The sequence below is a fragment of the Lynx rufus genome, unplaced genomic scaffold (assembly GCF_022079265.1).
Source record: "Lynx rufus isolate CCGP_SWC_20201006 ecotype Redwood Valley unplaced genomic scaffold, mLynRuf1.p SCAF_2, whole genome shotgun sequence".
Classification (NCBI taxonomy): domain Eukaryota; kingdom Metazoa; phylum Chordata; class Mammalia; order Carnivora; family Felidae; genus Lynx; species Lynx rufus.
Genome location: NW_025814834.1, coordinates 159,128,025 through 159,140,816, shown reverse-complemented (window position 1 = coordinate 159,140,816; position 12,792 = coordinate 159,128,025).

The following is a 12,792-nucleotide window of genomic DNA, read 5'->3' as shown; positions in this document are numbered from 1 at the left end:
TGGTAACATGTTCTGGGATTATGAGGATCTGAGGGCTACAAACAGATCCTTACCTGTCATTCTTCTGTTGACCTATGCAAAACTATTTCAGATGAACATATGTAATAGAAGGTATCATCGAAGTACATTAAAGTCCAGACTTCATTTTTCTGTGTGGAGATCACATGGTCTCTCACTTGTAAGAATATAAGTAAGGTTCTTAACTCCCTTCTGTAATGAGATGTTACTTCTGCTGCCTCTGTGTCTTTTTGTTTCTCTTTTTCTTTATCTCTTAGAGATCCTGTTTCTAATTCTCTTGGATAAATACCCAAAAGTGGGATTGATAGATCACATGATAGTTATATTTTTAAATTTTTAGGAACTTCCCTACTGTTTTCCATAACAGCTGTATCATTTTACATTCCCAGCATTACATACAAGTTCTAAGTTCTCCACATCATGGCCAGCATTTGTTTTCTGTTGTTTTCTGTTTTTCAGTGATGGCCATCTTAACAGGTGTGGTTTTGTCTTGCATTTCTCTGATGATTAGTGATATTGAACGTCTTTTTATATGCCCATTGGCTATTTGTATGCCTTCTTTAGAGAAAGTCTATTCAAGTCCTTTGCCCCATTTTTAAATTGGGTTTTGTTTTTTAATTTCATTTTTTTTATTATTGTTGTAGGGGTACCTTATATATTTTGGATGTTAACTCCTTATCAAAGAAGTGGTTTGTAAATATCTTCTCCATTTTTAGGGTGCCTTTTTACTCTGTTGATTGTTTTCTTTGCGGCACAAAAGTTGTCAAATGTGCTGTAGGTCCTACTTGTCTATTTTTTCTTTGAAATCATAGTCAAGAGCAATGTCTTAAAGCTCTCTCCCTATATTTTTTTTCTAGGATTTTTAGAGTTTTAGGTCTTGAATTTAAGTCTTTGATCTATTTTGAGTTGATTTTTTGTGTATGGTGTAAGGTAAGGTCCAGTTTCTCTTTTGCGTGTGGATATCCTGTTTTCCCAACACATTTGTTGAAAACACTATTCTTTCCTCATTGTGTATTCATGGCACCCTCACTGAAGATTATTAGACCACATATGCATGGAATTATTTCTGGGCTCTGTCTATGTTCCTACAGTCTATAGGTTTGTCTTTATGTGAGTACCATATGTTTTGAATACTGTAGTGTTGTAGTGTATTTTGAAGTCAAGAAGCATGAGGCTTCCACCTTTGTTCTTCTTTCTTAAGACTGTTTTGGCTATTTATGATCCTTTGTGGTTCCATATGAATTTTAGGAATTTTTTCTTATTTCTGTAAAAAAATGGCATTGACATTTTGATAGGGATTGCATTGAATGTGTAGATTGTTTCTGGTAATGTGGATAGTTTAACATTAGGCCTTTCAGTCCATGAACACAGGATGTCTTTCCATTTGTTTGTGTCATCTTTAATTTCTGTCAGCAATGTTTTATAGTTTTCAGTGTGATGTCTTTCACCTTTTTGGTTGGGTTTACTCCTAAGTATTTTAATGGTATTGCATATGGGACTGTTTTAATTTCCTTTTCAGATTGTTCATTGTTAATATATAGAAACACAGCTGATTTTAATATGCTGGTATTATACCTTGCAACTTTATTGAATTTCTTCATTGTCACTAACATTTTTCTTGTGGAATATTTAGGGTTTTCTACATATAAAATTATGCCATGTACAAGCAAAGATAATCTTACTTCTTCCTTTCCCATTTTGATGTCTTTTATTTCTTTTTCTTTCCTAATTATCCTAGCTAGGACTATAGCACTATATTAATCCTAAATATCAGAGAGTACATATAGCTAAGTAAAAGTACATTCACTGCACACTGCTTATTGTTGTTAACAATTGGAAACTACCTAAGTGTCAAACAGTAGGGGATTTATTAAATAAATCATTATATATTTTCAATAAAAATTTGCAACACAGCAGATATAAATTAGAAAAGTCCAGAGAAGTTGGAAAATTGTCACAAGTTTTTTTAAAAAAAGATACAAACTACACTGTTTCATGTCAGTCTCAGCCTATCAGTAGTGCTTCTGTTAAACAACTATAGTACTATATTGTATAGTACTACTAAGTGGTGAGAGCAGACATTCTTGCCCTGTTACTACTCTTAGAGGAAAAGCTTTCAGTTTCTTACCACTAAGTATGATGCTAACTTTAGGCTTACCATATATGGACCTTATTATGTTGAGGTAGTTTCCTTTTATTCTTAATTTATATTGAGTGTGTTTTTTTTTTATCATGAAAGGGTGTTGAATTTTATCAAATATATTTTTTTCATCTATTGAGGTAATCGTGTGATCTGCCCTCCTGACTTTGTTATGTTAATGTGGTGAATCACATTGATTGATTCTTGTATGTTGAACCATCCCTGCATTCCAGGGATAAACATCACCTAGTCATGGTATATAATTCTTTCCATGTGCTCTTGCATTTAGTTTGTTAGATTTTGTAAAGGATTTTTGCATCTGTATTCATAAGGATTTTTGCATATACCATCATAAGGATTTGGCATATAGTTCTATTTTCTTTGTTTGGCTTTGGTATTAGGGTCATACTGGCCTCATAAGATTGGAAGTGTGCCCTCTCAGACAGACCAGACAGAAATAAGTCCTGGGGCAGCCCCCCCCCCAAAAGCCAGAATGTTGGATATACTCCCTAACTTTTTCCCTTCCTTCAAAGAAGCTGGGGGTTGGGAGTTTCCCTCTAATCCTGCAATGCCAGGGGGCAGAGCTCTGGAGAGTGGGTGCCATGTCTTTTTCTAATGGCTTCAATGTAACTGGTTTCATGCTTGCATGTGGTGTAGGAGCTTCTTCACTGGTTTCTGGATTTCCCACAAAGGGAACTGGTCTGTGTATTGTTGTTAATTCAGTGTCTCAGTGGGGAAAGAACAATCTGGTGTTACCTAGTCTACTATCTTGCTGTTATCACCTCTTACTTCTGTGTCTTGTATCAAGAACTTACTATAATAAATCAGCATTTTAAAGAATTCAAGCATGAAATTATTGGGATCTAGCACTTCACCAATGGTCAATTGAGAGCTGATATTTGAAAGAGAGAACTCTAGGGGACAAATTAATGACATATTTCTTTAGGTTATACTAGGATTATGTCTGCATTCCTAGATTAGCAGGAATTAAAATTTCTAGATCTTTTGTTAAGCCATTGTCATGCGGTTCCTTTTGATAATGGACACTAAATTGTGTAACAAGCAATTTTTAAAAAGTGAGATATAGTTCATATGCCATAATATTCACTCTTTTAAAGTGTAATGGGCAATGTTTTTGGCTAGAATTTTGTAAAAATCCCCAAACTTTATATATATATATATATATATACACATATATATATATACATATATATACATTTATATGTATATATATATATGTATATATACATATATATGTATATATACATAATATATTTATTTACATATATACATATATATGTATATATACATAATATACATATATGTATATATATGTATATATACATATATATGTATATATGTAAATAAATTGCATTTAAATTAAATATATATTATTATTAAAATGTATTTGTATTTCTCACTTAACTGAGATAGGCTAACCTATCCAAAACACAAGGATGGAGTGAAAAAAAGCTTTTTAAATCAAAGAAAAAAAAAAAAAAGAACTCCTTATAAAGCCAATGCGCTTTAAAACAGGCAAAGGCCAGATAACTTATTATACATAACATTAGGGCTAGTCACTTTAAAAACTTGGTTATTTGCTGTTCTCAGGTAACTTTCATGATTGACATATTTCCTCAAATTGGAAATTATATTGAGAGGTAGTAGGTAGAGCCAGACAAGTAGCACTGAAAGGTTCTCCTTTTACAAGTAGAGCTAATGTAAACAAGACTCCAATTATTAGAGAGGCTGGGGTTGTTTACTGTGGAAGAAAACACAATTATATTATACCTTGAGGCTATTTTATATTGTATAATAATTGATACTGATATTTATGAATATAATTATTTCTTCATAAGCTTTTTGGCTAGTAGATATGTATATATTTTATACATTTATAACTCTTGATTATAAAATTAGTCTCATAGCATAAAGGAAAATCACCTATATTTCCACCACTTAGGGATAACTATAAATGACCTTAATATAATCAGATAATATATTTCTTTAAAAATTGTTAATATATATATACATATAAACTATACATATTATATATATATACTATTATATATATATATATATATGCATATATATATATATAAGTGTCTGACAGTAAGCTTTTTTGATTATAATGTAAGTGCCTGACATTAAGCTTGCAATTGCTGAGGTATCCTTTTCAAACACATCTGTCTTGAATAAACTTATTGCTAGCTATATGACATGGCTACTAGCTAAATAACTAGATGAGGAACCAGGCTGCCCTCATTCATGAAGTTCCCCTTTTAGGAAGCCCTGGTTGACCTAGATAACCGACAGCTTGAATGAACCCTTTTCCCTTCCTGCACCCTAATTCCTGCACTTACATTAAATTTATCAATAAAGAGTAAACCCGTGAAAGTCTAGGTACCTCACTCTTGACCCCAATAACAGCAGAATGCCAGGTCCTGTCTTTCTCCTTCTCTCTCTCTCCTTGCAACCTCCCTGTGTGGCCCTTGGGTATGCCAAGTACGCTCCAAGGCTTGTGAGTAATAAGTTTTGTCTTTTCAAATCCCTAATGGTTGTTGCTAAGGTGGCTCTTGGAATCATATCAAGAACCACAAAGATAGATCCAGTAACAACATTGGCCCTGGTGGAGAAATACCTGTTGGGACTTAACCACAACTCCTACAGGCCCAGGTAAGTGCCCCAGGCATTTCCAGCCACTAGAAGCATTATTGATAGGCTGAGACTGACATGAAAGTGTAGTTTGTATCTTCTTTAAAAAAAAACTTGTGACAATTTTCCAACCTCTCTAGATTTTTCTGACTTATACCTGCTGTGTTGCGTATTTTTATTGAAGATATATAATGATTTATTTAATAAATCCCCTTTGGTTTGACCCTTAGGTAGTTTCCAATTGTTAACAACTATAAATGTACTTTTTTTTAGCTATATGTACTCTCTAATATTTAGGATCAATTCCTACACGTAAAATTGCTGTCCTAGAATAGCTACAGTTTCAAAGCTATCCATTGCTCTTGTATGAGTTTCCTATTGCGGCTGTAACATTACCACAAACTTGGTTAAATAACAAAAATGTATTATCTTCTAGTTCTGGATGTCGGGAGTTCTAAATTCAAGCTGTCAGAAGAGCTATATTTCTACTAAAGGCTTAGAAGATCCTCTGTTTCTTGGCCTTTTTTTAGCTTCTAGAAGACACCTGCATTCTTGGCTTATGACCACTTCCTCCATCTTTGAAGTCAGTAGTGTAACATGTAAAAATCTCCCTTTCTGACCTCTGCTTCCTCCCTCATCCTGTCTCCTCTGATTTTGACTTTACTGCCTCCATCTTTTCCTTAGGATCCTTGTGATTACATTCGAGTCTACATGGTTAATCCAGAATAATCTCCCCATCTCAAGATCATTAATTCAAATCTCTTTTTAACATATCAAGTAACATATTCACAAATTCTGGGGATTAAGATATGGATATTTTGGAGGGCCACTATTCTCTCTACCAAAGTCTTCAAAAATGTTTTACCAATTAAAAAACATTTTTTTTTAATGAGAGAGAGACAGACAGAGAGAGAGGGAGGGGGGGAGGGAAAGAGTCCAAGCAGGAGAGAGGGGCAAAAGGAGAGAGAGAATCTTAAGCAGGCTCCACTCTCAGCACAAAGCTCAACATGGGACTTGATCCTACAACTCTGGAATTATGGCCTGAGCCAAAATCAAGAGTCAGTGCTCAACTGACTGAGCCACTCAGGCACCCCACCAGTTTTGTTTTGTTTTGTTTAATTTCAGTGTAGTTAACATACACTGTTATACTGGTTTCAGGTGTACAATATAGTGATTCAGCAATTCCATATATTACTCTGTGCTCATCAAGATAACTGTACTTTAAAAAAAATTTTTTTTAACATTTATTTATTATTGAGAGACAGAGAGAGACAGAGCATGAACAGGGGAGGGGCCAAGAGACGGGGAGACACAGAATCCGAAGCAGGCTCTAGGCTCTGAGCTGTCAGCACAGAGCCCGATGTGGGGCTCGAACTCAACAAATCGCCAGATCGTGACCTGAGCCGAAGTCGGATGCTTAACTGACAGAGCCACCCAGGGGCCCCAAGATAAGTGTACTTTTAATCCCCTTCCTTTATTTCATTCTTCCCCCACCCACCTCCCCTCTAGTAATCATCAGTTTGTTCTCTATAGTTAAGAATCTTGTTTTTTTTGGTTTGTTTCTTTTTTTTCCCCCTTGTTCATTTGTTTTATTTCTTAAATTCCACATATGAGTGAAATCATATGGTATGTGTCTTTCTCTGACTGGCTTATTTCACTTAGCATTATACTCTCTAGATCTATCTATGTTGTTGTTGCAAATGGCAAGGCTTCATCCTTTTTATGGCTGAATAATATTCCAGTGTGTTTGTGTGTACAACATCGTTATCCATTCATCTATTGATGGACGCTTGGGCTGCTTCCATTATTTTGGCTTTTGAAAATAATGCTGTAATTAACACAAGGGTGCATATATCTTTTGAATTAGTGTTTTTGTATTCTTTGGGTAAACACTCAGTAGTGTGATTACTGGATCAGGGGTATTTCAATTCTTAATTTTTTGAGGAACCTCCATACTGTTTTCCACAATGGCTGTACCAGTTTGCATTTTCATCAACAGTACATGAGAGTTCCTTTTTTTCAACATCCTCACCAATACTTGTTTTATCTTGTGTTTTTTTTATTTTAACCATCCTGACAATAATGAGGTGATAATCTCATTGTGGTTTTGATTTGCATTTCCCTGATGATGAGTAATGTTGACCATCTTTTCATGTATCTGTTGGCCATCTATATGTCTTCTTTGGAAAAAAATGTCTGTTCATGTCTTCTGCCCATTTTTAAATTGGATTATTTTTGTTTGGGGGTTGAGTTGTATAAATTCGTTATGTATTTTGAATACTTATCCTTCATCAGATATGTCATTTGCAAAAATTTTCTCCTATTCAGTAGGTTGTCTTTTAGTTTTGTTGATTGTTTCCTTTGCTGTGCAGAAGCTTTTTAGTTTTATGTAGTTTATTTTATTTTTGCTTTTGTATCCCTTGCCTCAGGAGACATATCTAGAAAAATGTTGATGTCAGAAAAACTAGTGTCTATGCTCTCTTCTAGGTGTTTTATGATTTCAGGCCTCACATTTAGGTATTTAATCCATTTTGAGTTTATTTTTGTGTATGGTGTGAGAAAGTGGTCCAGTTTCATTCTTTTGCATGTAGCTGTCCAGTTTTCCTAGCACCATTTATGTGTTAGTACCATACTATTTTGATCACTTATGGCCTTGTAATATATCTTGAAATCTGGGATTGTGATACCTCTGGTTTTGTTCTTTTTCAGAATTGCTTTGACTATTCAGTGTCTTTTGTGGTTCCATACAGATTTTAGGATTGTTTGTTCTAGTTCTATAAAAAATGCTCTTGATTTTTGCATACTTATTTTGTTACCAGATATCTTACTAGACTCTCTTGTTAGTTTTAATCGTTTTTGTTGTTGTTGTTGTTTAGCTTCTTTTCCATTTTTAGTTGGATAACAATATCATATGAAAATAAAAATAATTTTGACTCTGTACAATAGCTATACATCATATTTTGGTTTTCTGATTTATTTCTTGAAATTTCAAGTCAGTGTTTAATAATTGTCACTACTGGACTTCCTTGCCCTGCTACTGATTTTAAAGAAACTGCCTTCAGTGTATCAGTAAAGACCTTGTTACGCTCTAACCATACAGATCTTACTTTCAGTTTCCTTTTTCTGCCACAGGGCATTTTCATGAGGTGTTTCCTCAAGCTGGAATGATACTTACCTCTTCATTTCACCTAAATAATATTAATTATTTAGAACTGTCATTTTAACCATTATTCAGAGAGGTTTCCTTGGCACCCATAGGGGTAGCTCATGGCACTGTTTCCTTCTGAGTCTGGAAGAAGCTTAAGAATTCTCCTTCCTAGGACTACTAATGGTAGCCACTACCAGTTGGTTGAGGCATGGCTAATAGAACCTCTCTGTTATCCTCTCCTTTTGCTCTGTTTCACTATGAAGTATCACCTTAGCTATAACTAGTCAATGACATTTCTTTGAGTGTTTTCTTTTCGTTTGTTTGTTTGTTTGTTTTTTTTAATGAGGCACGTGTGCTAGACTTGATCAAATGTCCTTTCCTATGCATCTATTGATCTCACCATACAGTTTTTCTTTTTTGGCCTATTGATACTATAATACCGTATTTCTTAAATTTTCTACTCTTTTTGAATTCCTGAGACAAATCCTACTTGGTCAAGGTACATGATTCTTTTAATATTCTCCTATAGTTGAGTTGATAGAATTCCACTTAGTATTTTTACTGCTATGTTGATAATTGAGATTGAACTGTTAAGATGATTTTTAGTACTGTATTTGCTGTATCTAGTTTATAAAGCTGTATTATGCAAGCTTTACAAAATTAGATTTGTTCTTTGAATGTTTAAAAGAAATCTTGTAGAGATTATATTTGAAAAACAAAAAATTTCCCTGGCTATTGGATTATTTTTTTGTGTATTTTAAAAATTATTTATATATTTCCAAGAAATTATTGATTTAAATGAAATTTTAAAATATGTTTACATAGACTTACATATAGTGATCTCTGGCAATTTATAATATCTTTTTAACATATGTTTTTCCTTTTTTCATTCTTAATTTTATGTATTTGTGGCTCTTTTTTATTTGTGGATTTACATTTCTGGAAAATTGTGTAGTTTATTGAATTTTTTCTGAAGACTTCTATTTATTTGTTTACTTATACACTCATTCAACACAAATGTTTCAGCCTATATTATATGAAGAACACTATGTTGGGCACTAGAGGTTCAGTGGTGAAATGGTTAGATATGGTCCTTGCCCTGGTGGAGCTTACAGTCTAGCAGTGAACAAGTAATCAGAGGTGTGATAAGCACTAGGCTGTGTAGATACATACATGAGAAGGAATTAATCCATATGGGTGTCAAGGAAACCTCTCCAACAAAGTATTGTCTAAACTGAGATCTTTAAACACTCAGTAAGTATTATTTAGGTGAAAAGAAGGGGCAGCTATTATTCCAGGTTGAGGAAACAGTTTATGAAAAATGCCCTGAGGCAGAAAAAGGAAGCTAAAAAGACCAGTATGGCTGGGCCATAAAAAGTCCTACTGTTGTCTTTCACTAATATTTTGATTACTGCTTTTATTAGTATTACTCCTCTATGGTTGTTGTTTTTTAAATAGCTTCCAGCCTAGTAATTTTTCTTTCCTTTATTATTATTTCTTTAGTTCAGTTTACTAAGAATATTTAAGGTTATACATTTTCCTTTGAGTATAACTTAGGCTGCAATCATAGTTTTTCATTTGATGTGTTCTTGTTATTTTATTCTCTAAGGTTTTTTTTTCTATTTGTATTAACTTGATTTCTTTTTGTATTAAGAAAAAATTAGCAAATATTTTAATACATGCATTACAAAGAATTTATGGTAAGAATATATTACTGGCCCAAAGTGCTAATGTTTTGAGGATATCTACCTGAATCTACATAAAATAGAAGAGATTTTTTTTTAAGATTTTATTTTTAATAATTTCTACACCCTATGTAGGGCTGGAACTTCAACCCTGAGGTCAAGAATCTCATGCTGTAACAACTGAGCCAGCCAGGTGCCCTAAGAAATCTCTTTAAAACTGTTTTGTCTAAATGGCTTTACTTTTTTTTTTTCACAGATTTATACTTTTAGACTTCAAAAAGGTGTTGTTGTGTCCCCCTAGATAATCATTAACCACAAATCTTCATCATTGCCAACTAAAGTGATTACTGAACTAATTTTGTATCTCTATATTTTCATCACATTAATTCATACATACACTGATATTATACCAAATCATATCTATTATTGGATAACTTTATAAGTTTTTAGATTTTTCAGAGAAAAACTGTCATTATATAAAGGTAAACCTAGTGGGCTGTTATATATACATGTACCATTTTTCCTATGTTAAGTAGTATGAAAATTCTTTTCCTTTCTCTACTGTGGATGGAAAGAGATGACTTCAGTGACTTTTCTATTATAATTCAGCGTGAAGCTAGCTTTAAGCTGTGTTTAAATACAACCCAATGTGACGTGCCTGCCTGAGGCAACTGACATTTCAAATTATGATTCTTTTCACCCCAAAAGCAAGAAGGTCCACTCTTTACTGTAGTTGGAGCTATTTAAATGAAGTTAATTTAAGAGGTCAGATTCCAACTTGTGACTTCTCAGATTCTTTCATTTGCATTACAAATCATTTGAAAGAAATGAAGCAGTTGACTAAAATATTGAAGAAAGACTAGAGTAAAACATTAATTTGAAATTTCTTATTTTTTAATATCTGATGATCTACACAGAGAATAAAAGACATTGGACAAAATAATTTACAATGAAAATCAATAAGGTTTTATAGGGGAGATTAAATTATTCACTCAAGCAAACTTTTTAACCACTATCAGTACCTGAGAAGTAAGTACCAGTTACATGAGGCCCGAGTCATATTGTGAACATCAACTTCTTGTTTTCCAGGCCAGAGAGTAAAAGAAGTGAGGCTAAGTGAGGCTAAGTGAGGCTTGGTCATTTGGTCTCAAGCAACCATTCTGTTGGTTAGCCTCACTGGTTAAATAAATAGAGCCTTGAAACCTTAGATTGCATATTACCCAACCTCAACCAAATATAAAAATTCTTCAGCTGAACTTAGTTTTAAAACAAAATACTATATTTAATCTCCATGTTCCCATGACCTTCTCCCCTTTGTGTTTGTATATGTTTAAATTTTCATCATTTTATAAGGGCATTAGTCATTGAATTAAGGCCTCCATAATTCAATGACATGATTTTAACTTGATTACAACTCTGAAGACCCTATTTCCAAATACTATCACATTCACAAGTAACAGAGTTTAAGACTTGAACATATATTTTTTTTAGGAACATAGCTCAACCCACAATAGTACCCATCCTTATCTTTTGTTTTTCAAACCTCCCTATATAACTTTCCTGTTTAAGGATATTTCTGTCAAATTTGTTGTCTTCTTTCTTCTTAGTGACCTTGTCCAAGTACCATTTTCCTCTCATGTGTCTTCAAACTTTATCACTTTTCTGGCTGTCTCTCAGCATATAATATGCTGTCTCTCAGCGTATAATCATATTCAAGTCTCTTATATTAAAAGCAACAAAAAAAAAAGCAACAAAAAAATCCTACCTATTTCAATCCTACAGTTCTTTTTATCTCCTGCCTTTCTTTCTGCATCTCTGAAAGTGTGTCTATCATATATATCAGCTGAAATCTGGCTTCTGTCCCACCAATGAGATTGCTCTTGTCAAGATTTTTAATGCTACCTTTGCTGCTAAATCAATGGACATGTCTTAATTCTTCTATTAAAAAACTTAATGCCTGATTGGATTTTTTGATAACTTCTATCTTCGTCAAACCGACCCCTTCAAATCAAATCCCTTGATTTCCGTGGTATTTCACTTTCCAGATGTTTCCTATCTCCCTGTCTGGAAGGCTTTCTCCCTTAGTCCATATATTTTGATGGCCCTAAAAGATTAACTTACCTTTTTCTTCTCAATCTATAGACTTTTCTTGGTTAGTCTTATCTCTTGCATGTCTTCCACATCAACTATATCAGTACTGATCATCCAGAATGTGTCTCCAGCCTACATTTCTTTTCTGCACTCTAATTGCATATATACAACTGCCTGTTATAAATCATCTCTTGGATGTCTCATGAGTATTTTGGATGCAACAAGTTGAAATTTCACTCACCAGTTCTTACTTCTGAACTTATTCCTCCTTCTATATTATTTTCTTTCTTAGTGCCTGGCACTATTACCTAGTCACTTACCCTGTTGAGAAACCTTAGCATATCCATAACTTTTCCATTGTCCTCACTCCTATATTCAGTTTTCCTATATTATATCTCTGTAATCTCTTCCAAATTAGTCCTTTTTCCCCCAAAATCACTTGAACTGATTTATATTAGGCCATATTTTCTTTTTGGATTCTTCAATTATTATTATATTGTGTCCAATCCAAATCGTTTTCCATGTGTTGCCAGTTTGATTTTGCAAAATGTAATCAGATGATGGTAGTCCACTGAAAATCTTTCTAAGCCTCATGATAACCTTCAAGATAAAGTCTCAAACTCCTATATGTCCTTGTTTAGTCATATCTCCCACTGTTTCATCCCTGCAAACTTCATCCGTGTTGAAATATGTGTACCTACTTGAATGTGCCATGCTGCTTCTCTGTGTGGAAAATCTTCCTTCCTACTCTTCATCCACTAATTCCTATTCTCGTGTGTCCCTTAAGGCAGAACATCTTCTCTGATCACACACTCCTCCATATGATTCAGGTTTGGTGCTGTTTGATGAATCTTTTTTTTAATGTTTATTTATTTATCTTGAGAGAGAATGAGAGAGCAGGGGAGGGTCAGAGAGAGAGATGGAGAGAATCACAAGCAGGCTCCGTGCTGTGAGCGCAGTGAACAACGAGGGGCTTGATCTCATGAACTGTGAGATCATGACCTGAGCTGAAACCAAGAGTCAGAAGTTTAACCAACTGAGCCACCCAGGTGCCC